This window comes from Panthera tigris, chromosome B3, assembly GCF_018350195.1.
Source record: "Panthera tigris isolate Pti1 chromosome B3, P.tigris_Pti1_mat1.1, whole genome shotgun sequence".
In the NCBI taxonomy this organism is placed as follows: Eukaryota; Metazoa; Chordata; class Mammalia; order Carnivora; family Felidae; genus Panthera; species Panthera tigris.
Genome location: NC_056665.1, coordinates 116,178,636 through 116,195,410, shown reverse-complemented (window position 1 = coordinate 116,195,410; position 16,775 = coordinate 116,178,636). Strand labels below are relative to the sequence as shown.

At 40.0% G+C, this 16,775-nt stretch overlaps 1 protein-coding gene across 10 annotated transcripts in view; it reads right to left on the bottom strand.

Moving 5' to 3' along the window:
* SIPA1L1 (signal induced proliferation associated 1 like 1) overlaps positions 1 to 16,775 on the bottom strand; it is a 362,769-nt gene that overhangs the window by 246,244 nt on the left and 99,750 nt on the right. For 8 of the 10 annotated variants that reach the window (XM_042990031.1, XM_042990035.1, XM_042990026.1 and 5 more), the window contains one exon: positions 6,740 to 6,832. The exons of the other annotated variants lie outside the window; for them this stretch is intronic. The gene's annotated coding sequence lies outside the window, so the exon portion shown is untranslated. The remainder of the gene's footprint in view (positions 1 to 6,739; positions 6,833 to 16,775) is intronic. 10 annotated transcript variants of the gene reach the window in all.

Below are 16,775 nucleotides of genomic sequence, written 5' to 3'. Positions count from 1 at the left end.
TGTTGAGTGAAAAGAACTCCTCAAAACTTTCAGACTCCTCTACAAAGTTTTCCACGTATAGTTGGAAGACCAGAAGAAAATCTTCCAACCCCTTTTGAAATACACAGTATTCGCGCCTTGGGCATGACAACAGACTACTTACCCCAACACCCTCATTTTACAGATATGACCCTTAGGGTCCCAAAACCTTTACAAAATTTACCCAAGATCGCGAGAACACATAAATCTAATGACATACAAGCAGCTCCACCAAATGATCACCACAGGCAGACCTCCTCCTTGTGATTATATACATTTCTTTCAAGTATTTGGAGAGCAGAACTGGCTAATATCAGAGATGCTTATTTTTTCATTTTGAGGTATGTAAGAGGCTTCTTGCAGTGTCCCCAGCTGCACAGCCACTTGAAAAGCCCACAGCTAGTCTGGAGACTGCTTAAGTGCCAGAGAATAATCCACAGCAGACAGAAACTAAAAGCCTCCTTGCCTGGATTAAAAATCCCAAAGTCACTGCAGGAAGCTGTTGTTGCTAACTGCTCCTCCTTCTTTTACAAACCCTTCCCTATTAGAATCCACTGTGACTTTCTAGTACAGATAGAGTGTAGCTGGGTGTCTATAATCTGGCACCTGTCGTTTGGCTTCATATTCAGCTGTCCAAAGGTTCTTTATAAATTGCAGTAATGGAAGTTTCCCCCCACCGCAGCTACAAAGCTCCCCAAGGTAAACTTCTCAAAGGTATGAAGTCATGTTACCACCTCACCGGCTTTATCATTTCCCTATCCTGATCTAAATACCCTGGTGTTTACAAAGCTTGTGGTATCACATCATGGGGCTTCCCTGACACAGTGTAAGGGGCCTGCCAGGCACCCCCAGCCGCTGCTACTAGCTCAGGGCCAGAGCCACGGAGGCAGTCGAGGTTGGCCAGCCGCCCATCGGCCCCCCAGCTCCTACTCACCTAACCACATCAATCTCCTGGCTAGGGCTGAGCATAATGTGTGTGAACTCATCCACTGCATGATGAAGGGTTCTCAGAGACAGAGAGAGCAAGTGGGGAAGAGGGAGGGAGGGAGGAAGGGAGGAAGGGAGGAAGGAAGGGAGGGAGGGAGGGAGGGAGGGAGAGAGAGAGAGAGAGAGAGAGAGAGAGAGAAAGAGAGAGAGGGAGGGAGAATCTTAAGCAGGCTCCACTCTCAGCAAGGAACCCAATGAGGGGCTCGATCCCATGACCATGAAATCATGACCTGAGCTGAAATCAAGTCAGACACTCAACCAAATGAACCACCTGCCCTCTAAGGTCAAAATTCACCTTTTATACTTCTTCATTCCCCCTCTGCTTTTACTGTAAAAGATTCACACTTTTTCACTTACACATTGCTATATAATACTCAATTGTGTATATCTCCTTTTGGGTACCTATGTAAGTATGATGCAAGCTTTCAAAGTAGTAACCATGCTTTTTATTCCTTTTGTAAGCCCCAGGGAATCTAGATTAATATGTAGCATGAAAGCTATTCCACAAGTATCACTGACTGATCAAGACATCACTGACTTATTTTAAAAGAACTGGGACTGATTGTAGGAGAGGCTCCTGTAACGCACACATCTACCTATTTCACGCTTTACAGTCTTGCTCATTTGTCCTTACTATGTGCCAGGCACTGTCCTAAGCACTTTATGTTAATTTGTATCATTCTCCTAACAAGGTACATACTATTATCACTATGATTACTATTTTACAAAGGACGAAATTGAAGCACAGAGAGATTAAGTAACTTGCCCAACATCACAGAGCTGGTAAGCGGTATAGGTAAGATTTGAATCCAGGCAGCCTGGTTCCGAAGTTAATGCACTAAACCTCTATGCATGACATAGTCTGCAAGAATAACACATTATACTTGAAAACATATGGGCCAGATTTTGCTTCTTCAGATTTTAAGTTGTGGCAGTAATCACATTTTTTTAATTTGACACAATGCAATCCGCAGTTACTTTTTTAAATCACAAAAAATACAATGATTTTAATATGCTCCTAAATAACACATTTAGATTTGGGCTTTGCATGCTGTTTATACTAGGAAGTGCATCTGCTCTTGGCATTAAACATGACAAGCTATTTTATGATTACACAATAGAATGCCAGTGCCATCATCTGATCAAACAAATAGTGAATGATTAATGCCTCTTCGTAGAGAAATTTCTTTTTAAACATATTAACATATAAATAGCTAAGCAAATATTACTTGATTCGGATAACCTAATATGTACAAAGACAAGAAAGTTCTTTACCTATAAAGAATAGTCAACACTCACTTCGACACAGCAACATCCAATGGTGGTTTGTAAATACCCACACACGGTGTTGACTCAAAGAATCACCTACCAACTGTCATTAATGCTGACATAAACCTGGACACTGAGATGGCAATGAAATCTATGGTTGGTTTCACATGACAATTAAAAGTGTTGCAGCCAGAAAATTTTCTGCAGAAATGTTCTAAAACCTCGTCTGTGAGTTGTAGGACAGAGCCAGTTTCACTTACTTCCTTAAAATTATGAGCTACTTACATGTATCAGTAACTGATTTATAGATCAAAAGCACTTAGCAAAACTTCACTCAATCAAAATGAAGAGAACAAATATGAAGCAGAAAATCGTTCTCAAAATATACCGAAAGAACAAATAACTAAGTCCATTAAGTCTGGTTCCTATGCACAGTATAGAAGAGTTTGTAAAAACTAACTGGTCAATGTGCTTGAGACTATAAACATCCATTTTAATCCATTTTAATCAGAAAGAGTAGCAAACATTCGGCAGAACAAATACTATTTAAGAAAAAGGATTTAATTTGTTCATAATGCACAGGAATCTCCACTTAGGCAGAATTTTTAGATTAAAAAAACTAACATAACCTTGCTAAGAGGCTACAATTAGAACACAGCGACTTTTTTTACTGTTGCTTTCAGCATGGCTCCATTAAATGCCTGTTGTTTATCTATACAAATAAAGAGCAGCCTGAGAACTGTCCCACTTTCTTTGAGAGTTAACAACTGAAGCTAATGTTTCCTTAGTGAGAAGGCCACTCTGGAAGAGTGCTGTGAACCTGGCCCGTTTCCCTTGCAGCAGACACAAGCCCGATTTGCAGCAGGGGCAACACCAGCTTTGCGAGGGAATCTCAGTGTCCTTAAGTGATGCATGTGAACAGTCTTAGTGATGCTCATCTGCTCAGCTCAAAACAAAGGACAGTCTTTCTCCCCAATCAACAGCAAGCTTCCAATGTGTTTAATCATACATTCTAATGGAGGGCAGTCCAATGACAGAGTGAAGCTTCCTTAAGAGTAACATTAGCTTCCTCCTGTCCGGCTCACCTCTGCGTACCTCTCACATCCAATACAGGGAGCCCCTTGTCTTCCCCCAGAGGACTCAACACGTATCTCAGAACTGACTGAATCACCAGCACGCTGTAGCGTTACTTATTTCAACCCAGACACATGAAAGGACTTGCGTGAAATCGCCACTCAGATTTACTAGAGAACTGGAGTGGGTTCCCCCACATGACCCCCAAGTGTGTACTGTGAAAGTCTCTCTTTATTTGTGCTTGAAAAAGAGACTTGTGAGAAATACAATGCGTGCAGCATAGCTAGCACCTAGTAAACACTCAAAACACAGACCCTCAATGAAACATCGATTGCTGAGAATTCTCTTGAGCCTTAGATGCTAGAACTAGTGATGTTACTACAATGTCAGAGAGAGGCATTAAGTAGTAGGAATAAGCGATAACCCTGAGACATCTGAACGCTGATAGCAGTTTTGAGCCCCGTACTGTATCTAGTAAAAACAAGTAATTAGGCCAGGTTAAATAGCTGAGTCCATTTGATCATTTCACTTCAATTTCTTAGCACAAGAGGATTTAGTACCTTAACAGGCAAATCACACCAGGCAACTTCACAGGACATTTGTACATAAACACTACATCTCTCCCCGATAAAACATACGCAACATCAAGGTTGCAGTCTTGTTCCGCACTTAACACCTCCGGTTTCTTTATGGGGATAAACATGGTCACCAAAAGAACATTTGTTTGTTGGCAACAATGTGGTGTTTTTTTGTGTGACAATGGAAATACATCTCAAAAAGGTTTAGAGCAACGTGGTATATACAGATATGACCTACCATATAGTTTCATCATGATCTTCTATAAAAGGTTCTAAAATTATAAATCAAATTTACTATTACATGCAATGGCTAGAGTGCCAAATTCTCAGAGAGCCAAAATCCTCACTTATAAAATAGAGGTAATATCTCTCTTAAAGAATGAGTATCACTAAGATGGCATGTGAATAAAATCATTTCAACGTGGAACACAGACCTAAGCCTAAGCTAAAACCATGAAGCTTTCAGAAGAAAACACAGAATATTCTCAAGGTGAGGGGGCAGGCAAAGGCTTCCTATGACACAGGAATAACCATTTTTAAAAACTGATACATTAGATCTAGTCCTATTTAAAACTTTTGATTATCCAATGACATTATTAAAAAAAAACTGGGGAAAATCATGGCAAAATATAAATCTAAAAAAAGAAGGAACAGCATGTGGGCTCTGTAAGGAACCCCTGCACCCAGTAAGAAGATGTTCGCTGTAGCTTGTTTATAATAGCCTGTGTGGGAGGAGACAGCTCCACAGAGGAAGAGGAGATGCTGGAAATTTCTCTCCTGCAAAGAAGAAAAGGCTAGCAGCTAGACTGCCCAGAAGACTACTTGAGGGAGAAGATAGGAAATAAAAACTAAACAGATACAGGACAGTCTGAACTCCTAAAAAATACCCTGGACACAGTGCCAGTCAACACACATTTAAAACTAATTTGGATTTAAAGTAGTGGTTTTGTTGTTCTTAGACTGGTTTCAAAGAGCTTCTATCCAATTTTAATGCTGGAAGCGATCATTCTTACTTAGGTTCATTCAACTCTCCAAATCAAGAAACATGTATTTGCATGGAAAATATATTTTACTTAAGAAACTAGATTCACATCATATCACATTTTAGACATTTTCTGTTCTGCCTAAAAATAAACTTTAACTCTTTTACGGCACTAGGCCATGAAAAGAAGGATGCAAAGTAATATGAAATGGCATGGAGTTGCCAATAATCATTAAAGTTTTTCAACCATAATCCCTGAGCTGTGATTTTATATAATCATACATTTGGTTCTGTCTAGACATGTTAGACTGGCAAAGCATACCACCCTACCCCACAAGCACTGGCAGACCAATATGATAATAAACAGTTATCCACTGTAGCATTACAGGATGTGAAATTGATAGTTTTAAAATGTAGATGTTAACTACTTATAACAATAAGAATTATGACGCTTTCTGTAAGTTTTTTTGTTTTTTGTTTTTTGTTTTTTTTTTATGCTTCAAGTTTTTATTTCAATTCCAGTTACTTAACATACAGGATAACACTGGTTTCATCAGAAGAATTTAGTGATTCGTCACTTACATAGAACACTCAGTGCTCATCATATCAAATGCCCTCCTTAATGCCCATCCCCCTACCCGCCTCCCTCCAGCAACCCTGTTTGTTCTCTGGAGCTAAGAGTCTCTTTCTTAGGGTTTTACTGACAGTTTTTCTAACGCAATCTAAACACATTATGAACGATGGGTCAGTTACTGTGTCCCTGTACTTTCTCATTTGCTTGACCCTTCTCTCTGCTCTCTGCCCGGCAGTGTGCAAGGGCCACTTTGCTACTACCCACACACTGTGTTCTTGCACAGTTACACCACACACTGACTTGAGATGCTATTTCATACAAATTAGTGAAAGAATTCTCTAAACTCCAAGGTTCTATCTCAGAGGACTATTAGAACCTGTTTAAACTACCAGTTAAAAAAGGATACCACATATGAAAACGAAATAGCCTACATTTTTCCCTGTCGACTGCTAAAGGGGAAAACCGCACAATTTCTAAGTACCGTTAACACCATAGTAAATGAAAGTGTTTTGACCAAAGTAGCTAAGATGTCAAATCAACAAATACTGTTACATAAAGGATTAGGGACAACTGAAGTATATCATTTGAAGCTAAAACAAGGATGTATCCTATCACCATAAAATGTGAGGAGAGAAGCATAAATACACAGAAGAAAACAGGGGAGAACAATTTAACACAGTGGGTCAGGCACTGAAGCAAACAGACGTGGGTTCAATTCCCAGCTCAGCCACTGACGAGTGATGTAATCTTGTCAAAATCGGTTAGCCTTACAAGTAACATCAGGATGTTGGTCAACATCTCATAGGATGATGTGGAGGTTAAATAAGATCATGAAGGCAAAAGTCTAGCAAACTTCTGGGTACAAATTATTCAATAATGATTAACTATTACTATTGTACCTAAAATTTCCTCAATAAGGATTTTGAATTACTAAAAGGCTATAAGAGAACAAAATCTCATCACATAAAAAATGCCAATTAAAGACTTCTAGTTTAGGAAGTTTATCTTGTGGGCTCAACAGTGTTGTGGAAAGTCAATACAATTTTAAATTTTAAATGAGTAATTGAGGCAGTGAGAATAAGCCCTTCTCCTCCTTTTCTTCCGATCCAAACAATTTAAGAGAAAGGATGAAGGGGAAAACAAAACAAAAACGACGATTTTTGAATCAGCCATTACAGGAATCATTCATGTGGTCAAACAATGGCACACCTACAATCATAGCTAAAGGTAAAACCATTTTCACGTAAAGTCACAAACCTGCACACTCAGCTCCTCTTGCTTGTAAACCAGCTGGTTGCAGTTACACTACAATGATTTTCTGGGGCAGGCTGCAACTAACTGAGCAAGTACCTGTGCGTGATAAAAATAGGAACTTAGTACAAAGCACAACATTCTATTTCATTTAATTCTTCATTCGTGCTCCACTCACAAAGGATGTGTGCCAGGCTCTGACAAATATTAACATGATAATAAGGGCAACCCTGCAGGGAAAAGAGCATCTATGAAAAGTGTAAAGAAGGCACGGACGGCCTAGGATGTCCCGTCTCATGCAGCACGTGTTTCTGAACCTCCACAGTGAGAGGGCAGAGAAGGCCCTAAGTGGGGGTGACACCGAGTAGGTGAGGCCAGAGCTAAAAGGAAAAGGGGCTTTGCCTAAGCTTCATCCTAAACATTACGGTTTTACAACACATACCATTTTTTATTGATAGGGTAAAATTCTCAAATTTTATCTACAGTACTCATTTAATTAGCATATTTATTCACAGTCATAAAAAGATAAACTATGTAGTAGCTTTGCCCGGACCCAGACACCAGTTTCGAAGTATCCATATTCTGTCTCCCCGTCAAAGGTAGTTCCAAGGCCACCTTCTCCAGAAAGCGTTTCCTGATAGACTTCAGCTGAAAGTTGTCATCTGCTATGAATTCCTGCGGCATTTTGCCCCAGGCTAAATACCTCATACCGGTTGCCCTTTCTACCTCGTATTAAGGTTCCCTTCCTATATGTCTTAGGTCTCCATAAGAGCTCGGGTCCCTTGGGAGATGGTTCATATATGATTTACCTAGGACAGAGAGTCCTGCAGGAGCTGCAGCGTTCAAAACAAACAAATTAACAAATGCATGCTTTTGTTCCCTTAAGATTGAAGCTTGGCCATAAATTTCTCTAACTTCATCACCTTTACTGGTGGTATTAGCGTTTACTGAAAAATGTGTCTTTAATCAGGATGATTACTTGAAAACCTCGGCACAGTATGAGAGAGAATGAGGCTAGAAGAACAATTTTCTCCATAAAATACCCTACGTGGCCTTCATCTGAGATTCAAACACCAGCACTCCATTTTTATATGTTACTGGTACCCCCAGGGCATCTAAAGAGTTGACAGAGTTGTTCAACTTAAACCAAAGGTCCTAAAGACTACGATTTTCCATCATATAATCATAAAATCAGAGTTAGGAAATTGCCCCTCACACTTACTCATCATGTGGCCTTTTTCAAGGCCTCAACTTCCTCATATATGAAACAGGTGTAACATTACCTATTTCACACTACTGGTGAGGATTCAGCAAGAAAACATGACAATGCTTGGCATCAAGCCTGGGTACACAGGACTTGCTCAATACCAGTGTTATTTCAAGATGGCAGACTGAAGTTCTACCATGAGGTCTCCCTATTCTAAGACCAGTAATTTGATAATTAAAGGATGTCTTAGTTTCCTTTTATGATCCAAAAAAGTTAATACTAAAAGCCAGGAACTGGATGCCAAGACTACCAGTCTTCTTCAGATATTCCATGTAGCGATTAGACCCAGACTTAAGTCTCAAATCCACTTTCCATCTGCATTAAATTTACTTGCAATTTTCTACTGTAGAGTGAGATTCTTTTAAAAGTTACTCTGAATAAAACGGGGTGAGTCATTCTTGATATACAGGTCTAAAGAAAATCAGCACACGAAAGCCCAAAAGTTTTCCCTTTCGGATTTCTTAAATTGAATTCTTTGGCCAACATTTAATCAGTCATGATGTAAAACGAATAGGTAACTTGAAATATTTCACAGTGTCAAACATTTGCTCAATATAGAACAGAAAATCACATAAACTGCTTGGATCATCAAGCAGCACCATTTGGATGCATGACAAGTTGTATCTATTAATGACTGCCCCACTTAAATGATCCAGAAGAATCGACTTCGGGTCTGGCGATTTGAAGAACTTGGGCATACAACACGCCCTTGGTGCCAGAGGAAGGTAACCGTTTCTGTTACTGCTAACATGAAGTTGATTAGCACAAGATTTAATAACATAAGTTTTCCTCAGAAGGGAATTTATTCAGATCAAAGCGCAATTCCTCACTAGTCCTCAGGAAAATGCAATCTAAACAAACAATGGACACCACCCCACAGCCACTAGAATGGCTAAAAGGAAAAACTAAAACTAAGTGTTGGTGAAGATGTGGAGCCACTGGCAGTCTCGAACACCATTAACAACGGTGACCTGGTATAACTACTTTACAATGTTCTGTGTTACCTACAAAAACTGAACAAACACATAACACAACCCCAGTTACCCATTCCTAGATATAGATGCCCAACAGAAATGTGCACCTCGGTGCCCAAGAAACACATACAGAATGGGCCCACAACAGCATTAGCTGTGATGGCAAAAACTGCACACACACACACACACACACACACACACACACACACACACAAAACATGTTCAGTATAAATAAATAAATTGCAGTAGAGTTACATGTCAGAATACCAAATGGGGAGAGAGAAAACCTGTTATACCCACAAATATAATATTGAGCAAAGGAAACCAGACTAAGAGTACATACCGTATTACTCCATTTTTATAAAATTCATAACCACACACAGCTAGCCCATGGTGATGTAAGTCAAAACAGTGGTCACCTTTCCTTGTATTGGGGAAAGAGGGTGAGGAAGGGTGATGGAATGGGAGAATAGATGAGGAAGCTTTTAGAATTAGATAACATTCTAATTTTTAAGTTAGGTAATGGTTACACATATGTACTGAGTTTACAAAAGTTTATCAACGTAGAAAGCTTAGAGTCTGTGTGCTTTTCTGTATGCATGTTACACTTCATTTTTTTTATTTATAAGAAAAACATCAAACTATTTGTGAGTGCATGTATCTATATATTTTATATAAGTATAAAAAAATAAATATATTTGGAGGAATAGAGCGCTTTTTCTTCATAAAGTTGGCATTGTGTACAATTCCTAACATGCATTTCTCTTATTATAGCATGACTATTTTCCCTTCTCTCAAATATTTTAGTATGTACATTTTTATGGACACATTGCTGGATACCGTATTGAATAGAGCCATAAATTACTGCACATAATTTCCAAATTTTTGCCTTAAGCAATGCTGCAGTGAACGAATGGCACAGACATGTTTGTACATGCTCTCTATTTCACTAAGACAAATTCCTAGAAAGAAATTCCTGGGGCCAAAGTATACATTTAAACATGCTACAAGTGTACAATAACTCTAGAAAAATTTTCATCAGTATTGTTTAAGAAATCTTAGGGGCGCCTGGGTGGCTCAGTCGGTTGAGGGTCCGACTTCGGCTCAGGTCATGATCTCACAGTCCGTGAGTTCGAGCCCCGCGTCGGGCTCTGTGCTGACAGCTCAGAGCCTGGAGCCTGTTTCAGATTCTGTGTCTCCCTCTCTCTCTGACCCTCCCCCGTTCATGCTCTCTCTCTGTCTCAAAAATAAATAAATGTTAAAAAAAAAAAAAAAAAAGAAAGAAATCTTAGTCATCATTTATTTATACTTAACTATATGAAAAACCTGGCAACCCAGACTAAATAACTTCTCTGAAGTTATGCTTAATTAATGGCCTCCTCTTCTTACAAAGATTTTAGAGCATTTTACATAAATGGGTACAGAAACCTGGGAAAATACTCTCTAGCTATAAATGGATACCCTGAGAAATAAATCTATTGACATCAGTTATAGGACTGACCAAAAATCAATGAAGTCTCAAAACAGAAACATAACAATATAAAACCAAATAAAAAATCGTATCCATGTATTTTTATGTTGTAGGTGTAGAAAAATTATATAAGGGCATTTAACAAAATGTTAAAATATACTGTTGGGTTTAGGATCTGGGTAATTTTTACTTTATTTTTTTAATTTCCTTTTATTTGTTTGTGTTATTTACAATGAACACATGTCATTGTTAAGATTAAAAACTAAGCTAGAAGATCTGAGAAAAATACAGTCCCCTGATAGAAAATAAGACAACAGACGTCTTCTTCCTGTTCACAAAACAAATGAAACTGGTGAGAGAGAACTTTCTCAGTCTTTAAGATTTTTCTCCCATAGACTTCTCATCAGTCTTCTGGCATATGACACAGGGTTTTTCAACAAAGCACATGGCAGCAGAACAAGTAAGGAAAGAAAAGCAGCAGGAAACTGGCACCTCCATAAACACAAAAAAGTCATGCTTAGATGAGACGTTCTCCACCCCGCCTCCAAACCTGAGCCAGTGGTGCTGACTCTGCACCATACACAGAAAATGTGGGCATTTTCTGCTAGGAAAGTCATTCTTGGTTCCTGTGATGGAATTAAATATATGGATATTTCCTGGTTTGCTATCAAAATCATCATGACTTCCAGGTACTCTCTATCTGAACAAAAAAAAAGAGCTGGAGACTTCCCTGTTGCAGGAAGCGTAGCCTTAGGTCTAACGTTCATTATATCCTAGAGACCCACAGAGGTGAATTCCACTCCCTAGGAACACAGGAATAAGCTACTCACCAGGTAGCATTTTACCCATTATCTCAATTACCTTTCCTAAGAGAACGAAGGTTACTTCATTTGTTCAGAGAGAAAAACAAAAGCCATGTGGAGTTTTCTATCCCAGCCAATCAAATCATCCACACTGAGCTACGGAATTGGAACCAAAACTAGAATCTAAATATTCCTTCCTTCGGGATAGTGTCTTGCTTATCAATGGCAATTAAAAACAGAGCTTTAGCAAACCAAAGATCGAAACCCTAATATCAAAACAGCTGCAGCCTTCTTGGTGTCCCTTTGGTTTCAACCACCACCAAGAAAGTCGCTCAGTCCTGACTCCAGCAGCAACTCTCCCACTTTGGAACAGGCTGGCTCAAAGAGTAAGCACCCCACTGAGAGTAACGGCCTTGTTCTCCCAGCCTAACTTCAAACAAGACAAAACAGCCACAATGTGTTGTCACATTTTTTTTTTTTTTTACAACTGGATTTTAAATGCAGGCTGTTATGAAGAGTCTCTTGGCTACAGTTCAAAGGACCAAGAACATCCTAATGCAAAAACATTTTCAGCTTCCCCAAATTCTACTTCTTTCAGCCAATTTCAGTAAGTTCTCTTTATCTCAACTAAAAAATTCATGTTATTCTTGTTTTAAGTGTCCAGAGCCTCTTCCAAATAACAGAATTCCAGTGGCTAGAGTTAGCACACAGGCCATTTCAAGTGAGTCAATGCCTCAGAACACAACCAGTCCCAGGGGGACCTGCAGTGGGGGATAAGGAGGTGGGTGGTCAAAGTATTAGCCCCTATGAGTTCAATAAATCACCAATCCATGCAGATTCAGCATGATGACTCGATGAACCAGGTGATTAACCAGATGATGGAGAGCAAAAATGATACCAAATCCTAAACCCCAGAAGACAGCCACACCAGACATTCAAAGGACCATTCAACCATAGTAGTAACAGGGCACGAAGTTCAGACCAAGCCCGGGGGCTACCGCAGCCAGCAAGACACATCCAACTGCCCTCGATAAACTCAATGGCTAATGAAGACAAAGACACAGAAGTGGAAATTATAACTGGATACATGCCATAGTCATCATAACTACCATCGTTTCATGAGAGCTTCGAACCTGCTTGTAATTGTACGTATTTTCATTTCAGATTCACACTCTATCACGTGAGTGTTACAAACCTTGGGCAAGTTCTGTGGGCCTTAGTTTCTTCATTTCTAAAACGAAGGTAACACCTACTCCATGGGAGTAAGAGTACATGCAAAAGCATGTACAACACTGCCTGACATGTGGCAGGTGATAAAGGTCAGCTCTTACTGTTATTATAATCATTGGTGTGGTTGGTGTTATTATCACTGGAAAGACAACCAAGAGAAAAAAGTTAAGACCCCTAAGAGAAAGAAGAACAGTAGCTGCCATATACAGTCAAAGGGCCTCGGACAAGCTCCTTCAGCTTCCTCATGTGTAAAATGGGATGAGGCTACCTGCCCGCTCCTACTCCTCACAGGGCCGTGCTGAAGGCCACAAGAAAGCATCTTTAGCCAAAGAACACAAAGCCGAAAAAAAAAAAAAATCAAAAGTAGGGTTTTAAAAAAATCCCAGGACAGCTACGTAAGAAGAAAAACCATGGTAAACTCTCCACTAGCTAGTGACGCCAGATATCATACCGGGAGTCTTGCACCGGCAGGGGGATCAGAACCTCGAGGGAAGTATTTGACCTCATTGTTCCCCATCATTTTAAAGGCAATCCCGAAGTGCTGGGAAATCCAACAGCCCAAAGGCACCACAGGCTCACTTGGGGCACCACGAGGCCACACAGGAGAGACAGATCTAAGCTGCATTTTATTTCAGCTATCAACATCCGAATGAAGTGATTTTCAAGCTTTATTCTTTTATTATGTCTTACAAAGTTTCCTTTCACCACAATACTAATTGTAAAAGTGAATAGAAGATGAAGTTTCCAATTCTGGCTCATACAACTTCAAACACACACACAAGCTTCTGGCACTATTTTAATCTTGTGCTCCGTTCTGGAAGACCACAGACACTGAACAGACAGCTCCAGTCCTGTGAAATTTTCCGAATACGTGCCCTCTCTCTCTGTGGGGTCTACTCAGCTCATCAACTGGCAAATGCACTCTCAATTATGGTTTGAATATTTTAATAATTTCAATTTAAAAATATTAATAATAAGAACATAAATGAGGATTTTTTTTGTCCCATTCTATTTTCCAAATCCTCCAAAATTAGCACCTATTACTTACCTAGTCAGCAAAAAGGAAGTCTTTAAAATAAACAAAAAGGCAAACTATTTAATTTTAATTAGAAACCCCGGCAAGCTACCTAATATCTATTTATTTATTTTGTTTGGCACAACAACTACAATTAACTGGGACAGAAAATGTATTTTGCAAGAGAAATTCAGGTAAGAAGTATATCTGTCGTCCAGCTGTTAAAATCAAAAATGTCAGAGACTTGTACACTTACCAGTGTTTTACATTTAATTAAGAAGTAATTATGCTAATATTAGTATCAAATGCATATCTCCGTACAGCACATATGTATTTAGTTAGCTAACCAGCAGCACAACCAATCAGAGAGAGAATGTCCAGTGCCTACCATTCACAGCAGACTTCAGACAGATGGACAGATTCAGCCAAGCTAAAATCTAATTTGGTTTTCAAACAAATTTTCCAAGAAAGAAACAGTAATCTGTGTAGATAAACAGGATTCAGCTTCAGATTCTGGCTGATAACTTCTCTCCAGAAAACCAGAGATGGGGGAGAACTGCTTATCTTCCTTAATACGTGGGGTAGACAGTGATCAATCAACAAATACTTTCTCCAAAGGGGGTAAAACTGTACCTGGATTCTAATCCTAGACTCTCATCGAAGCACCAGACAACTGAGTATCTATCCTCTAGGATCACGGAACATGGAGGAGGTCACACTTCTTGAACAACAGAGTTTCTCTAACTTATTCCCTGCCCCAACCCTCTGCATTCAGATACCAGAAATCAAAAGCTCCTACTTGTATTTTCAGCTTGATACACTGATTTTCTTTCTACCTTGGGATACATAAAAACTGTCAATGCAGCAATCAGATTGTACGTTCCTTTCCACTAATTACAATTATTTCACATGAACAAGTTTTCTCTGCCCAAATAGAATATGAGCCCATTTTAAAGTTTTTATACTTTAGTACTTAATTGTTTATACTTAAATTTGGCATCTGCTAGCTTTCACTCAGCCTTCTAACCCTGGGCACCAATAGGCCCTGGGGTAGAGGTCCCTCCATGTTTAGGAACTGGCTCTTACGGGCACAAAACAAGTATAGGCAGCTGCCTAGTCCAGGCCTCGGTGGCAAGGACCACATCATCACCTTCTTCAAAATCTCCCAAAGCTATGAGGATCATTCACAATCCCCTCACATAATACAAAATCTGTAACTCAACAGCACATGGCGGTAAAGTCCATTGTTGCAAACAAGGAGTGGGTGGCACATACCTCCTGGGCCTGGCTCAACAATGCCTAATGTCAACACCATTCTCCAGAAGCCAGAGAAAAAGAGGTCACCCTTGTTTCTCACAGTCTGGCACAGTACATGGGCCGAGTACAAAAAAAAAAAAAAAAAAAAAAAGAATCACATCTCCTGATCTCCCACGATGAGCAAAAGAAATGTCAACCCGGGAACGGTGTATGGGAAACAGTCTCAGGCACTGAGAGGCTTGGGGCATATTCTTTCCCTATTCTAAGAACTACAACTCAGGAGAGTCTGGGAATTTTTTAAGCTTATGTCTTCCGAAGTTGCTCTGATTTCAAAACATTCTCCTATAAACCCAAAGAAAAGTACTAAATGGCATACTTCTACTTTTTCAGAGTAAATGCTAATTTGATTGAGAATTTTATACTGGTCCCACGGAAGTAAATGAAGTCATTCTTTGTGTCCACAGAGGGCTAGGAAGGGCTGTCATTCCCAATTATTTGTAAAGGCTCTGGGCACCTGACAGGAGGCTACGGGTATTACTTTCAGAAACATGAATTACCTGGCATGCACCTGCTAAGTATAGCCAGAAACTAGAGCCCCACCTCAGAGTATCAATCACACACACACACACACAAACAGAACTCTGTAACACCACTGACCTCTAACCTTCAAAAATGTCTTGTTTTGTTTTGTTTTAATGACTATAATAGGATTGCCTGGACAAGAACTGATAACCAAAGAAAAACATGTCCAAGACTGTCTGGATTTCATATGTTATTTATCTCTTGTGGGTCCAACAGATAAAAACTGTAACTCTAGGCTCTTCTTCTCCCTCCCACCTAAGCCAAGTGCCAAGAGGTGGACTCCTGGAGCTCACAGGCTGGGAGAAGACACACCTAATGCAAGTTATTTTCTGCACCAGGAGGAGAAGATGAGTCGTTACTGCACCACTACATGGAAGCTGTCCCTGCTGACCCCCTTCCTTTCTAAGACAGAGGTTGCAGCAACTCTAATCACAGCTGCATGTTTCTGCCATCTAATATTTCAAGCTCAGTTTGGTCTTAAAAATCTAAATTCTACATGGAAATCATTCTACTTAACCTGCTTAACATAACAAGATTGTAACCATCAAGAAAAATCACTGAGGGGCACCTGGCTGGCTCAGGTGGAAGAGCACGAGACTCTTGATCTCGGAATTGTGAGTTCGAGCCCCAAGTTGGGTGTGGAGATTACTTAAAAACAAACAAACTTACGGGGTGCCTGAGTGGCTCAGTCGGTTGAGCGTCCGACTTCGGCTCAGGTCATGATCTCACAGTTTGTGGGTTCAAGCCCTGCATCGGGGTCTGGGCTGACAGCTCAGAGCCTGGAGCCTGCTTGGGATTCTGTGTCTCCCTCTCTCTCTGCCCCTCCCCTGCTCATGCTCTGTTTCTCTCTCTGTCAAAAATAAATAAACATTAAAAAAAAAAAACTTAAAAAGAAAAATCATTGAGTCTTTTTTTTCAACGTTTTTTATTTTTGGGACAGAGAGAGACAGAGCATGAACGGGGGAGGGGCAGAGAGAGAGGGAGACACAGAATCGGAAACAGGCTCCAGGCTCCGAGCCAACAGCCCAGAGCCTGACGCGGGGCTCGAACTCACGGACCGCGAGATCGTGACCTGGCTGAAGTCGGACGCTTAACCGACTGTGCCACCCAGGCGCCCCGAAAAATCATTGAGTCTTAACAGCAAGTGTCAAGGAAGGGCACCTGCAAATATATTTGTTGGTTTCCCAAGGGTCCTGTTGCCTAAATCATCTCAAGTACATTAAATATCGACAACATGCTCTGCTTCAATTTGGCATGTGGCACGTGGTTTGAAAACCAATGTCATTTTTACCCCTTCAGAAGCCCATTGGAAGGAATACAAGGAACTACAATAAGTATAGAAAGGTAAAATTCTTTATCGGTGATTAAATTTCAACAGTTTTCAAAACTGATATACTGATTAGCCTAAAAGATAATTTCCTTATAAGAAATATTAGAAACAGT